The sequence below is a fragment of the Salvelinus sp. IW2-2015 genome, unplaced genomic scaffold, assembly GCF_002910315.2.
Source record: "Salvelinus sp. IW2-2015 unplaced genomic scaffold, ASM291031v2 Un_scaffold4272, whole genome shotgun sequence".
Lineage (NCBI taxonomy): Eukaryota > Metazoa > Chordata > Actinopteri > Salmoniformes > Salmonidae > Salvelinus > Salvelinus sp. IW2-2015.
Genome location: NW_019945543.1, coordinates 18445 through 21291, shown reverse-complemented (window position 1 = coordinate 21291; position 2847 = coordinate 18445).

The following is a 2847-nucleotide window of genomic DNA, read 5'->3' as shown; positions in this document are numbered from 1 at the left end:
TTCCCCTTCATAATGTTGGTTTGTTCTCCACAGGGCTGTCCATCTCCTCTCATAATGTTGGTTTGTTTCCCACAGCTGTCCATCCTCCCCTCATAATGTTGGTTTTGTTCTCCACAGGCTGTCCATCCTCTCTGAGACAGGTGTGTTATACATGTCACTAATCCCCTCCTCCTTCACTTACTCCTTATCTTCATGATGTCACTGTGTTTAATGTAGGTTTTGTGTCAGAGGATCATGCAAAAAAGAATGCAAGGTTTATTATCTTGTTGTACATACACTGTGTACACACACACACACACTCATATCAAGTAATCAAATTAACTATGGCACCGYTAGGACATGGTGACGCTAACAGAACCATATAAGATCCTGTAATGACTGGCAGGCAAATGGGAGACAGACACAAAGCTGAACTTTCACACCAAATAGACTTTGAGTTGATGTCACGTTTCCAATCATATTTCCATAGATTTTGGTCATTTTGCWGAGGCTGTCACCCAGAGCCACTTGTACTCAGTGCAAACGTTACTCGTTGTGTTTTACAGTACCTCTTCTTCCTTACCAGGTCTTTGATCTTACGTACTATTTATTCACAAACACACGAGAATGTCCTCTTGAATCACCTTTAGCAGCTGTAGGACTGAAAAACTAGCAATTCTGCGATATGTATTGTGATACATCAAGCTGAGGTGTCAGTTTAACCAATATAACTGGGTTACAATTACACAACACAGTTGACCTAATATACAATAGTATAGTATCTAGTTTAAAAGTAGTAAAAAAGTATCTAGTTTAAAAGTATCAAATGTGGACAAGAGATACCGATAGTGTCTTTCAAAATTCACGGAATCAAAAACTGTGGATTGCATTGTGGGTAAACGGAATGAGAGAGATGTTGTTTATAAATACGGCATGGTGACAAGGAAAAATAGTTTGGTTAAACATTACAAATAAAACCTATTCAGATCAATCAAGATGGCGAAACACAAGTATAGGGACAAAGTGGAGGAGCAATTCAGCGGGTCGGACACGAGGCGTATGTGGCAGGAACTCCTAACGATCACAGATTACAAAAAGAAAGCCACCACATTGCGCGCACCAACGCTGCCGTACCGGACGTGCTAAACACCTTTTTCTCGAGCTTCGAGCACAACAACAACTCTGAGCAGCCCCTGAGTACAACCTGGGCTACGTACTTACAGTCTCCACGGAGGGCGTGTGTAAGTCATTCAAACGTGTTAACCCTCGCAAGGCTGAGGGCATCCCTAGCCGTGMCCTCAGAACCCTCAATCTCTCTCTAGCTCAGGCTGCTATACCCACTATCATCCCAATTCCCAAGAAAGGGGGAAGTAACTGAACTGAATGACTACCAACCCAGGGCCATGAGAGGCTAGTCAAAGAMCACATTACCTCCTCCCTCCCCGACACACTCAACCCTCTCCAATTCACCTACCGCCCTGACAGATCCACGGACGACCCAATCGCCATTGCACTGCACACTGCCTTCACCCACCTGGACAAAAGKAATGCATACGTGAGGATAATGTTCATCGACTACAGCTCACCATAGTGCCTTCTAAGCTCACCACAAAGCTCACTGCCCTGGAAGTGAACCCCTCCATATGCAACTGGGTCCTTGACTTCCTGATAGGCCAGCCCCAGGTGGTGAAGGTAGGCAACATTACCTCCTCCACACTCATTCTCAACACGGGGACCCCACAAGGGTGCGTCCCCAGTCCCCTCCTGTNCCAGCCCCAGGTGGTGAAGGTAGGCAACATTACCTCCTCCACACTCATTCTCAACACGGGGACCCCACAAGGGTGCGTCCCCAGTCCCCTCCTGTGTTCTCTGTATACCCATGACTGCATGGCCTCACACAGTTCCAACTCCAAGTTCTCTGACGACACGACAGTAGTAGGCCTGATTACCAACAGCGACGAGACAGGTAGGCACTCTGACGGTGTGGTGCCAGGTAAACAACCTCTCCCTCAATGTCAGAAAAATAAAGGGAGTGATTGTGGACATCAGGAGGAACCAGGATGGGCACGCCCCCATCCTCATCAACGTGGCCACCGTGGAGACGATCAAAACTGTCAAGTCCCTCGGTGTACACAAATACGAGAAGTTTAAATGTTCAAACCACGCGGACACCATGGTGAGAAAAGGAATGACARCGACTCTTCAACCTCAGTGTTCTGCAGGAGCATCATCGATAACATACTGCGGCATCACTGCTTGGTACGGCAACTCAACCGCCGCGGATCTCAAGGTGCGACAGAGGGTGGTACGCTTAGCCGAACCATGGTACGCACACCGCCTGCCCTCCAGGACAGCTACAACACCAGGTGTCGCAGGAAGGCCAAGAAGATCGTCAGGGACCCGAGCCACATAAGCCTGCTTTCCACATTTCCATCACTCAGACGCGGGAACTACAGGAGCATCATGGCAACAACTGGAAGACTGGCCAATAGCTTCTACCCTCGGACCATCAGTCTGCTGAATAGCCACAACCAGCCAGCTACCTGATCCCCATGCCCTGCTCCTAGCTACTATCTATTGTTACGGGATTTTGTATTGTTTTATTTCACTGTGTTCTACATTGTTGGAGCTCAAGAATTYCACAGTACCCTGTAACTACATCTGCAAGCTTGTACATGTGACTGTTARACTCTCTGATCTAATCTAATCATTAGACTACCATTCTGCATCCCATTGCTGGCCTGCCTCTGAAGCGAATCAGGGTTGGGCCTGGTCAGTCCCCTGATGTTGTAGTGCCAGTAGGGAGCACTCTCAGTGTCTAATGAGAGATTATACTGAGCCACACACGCACACAGAGAGAGAGAGAGA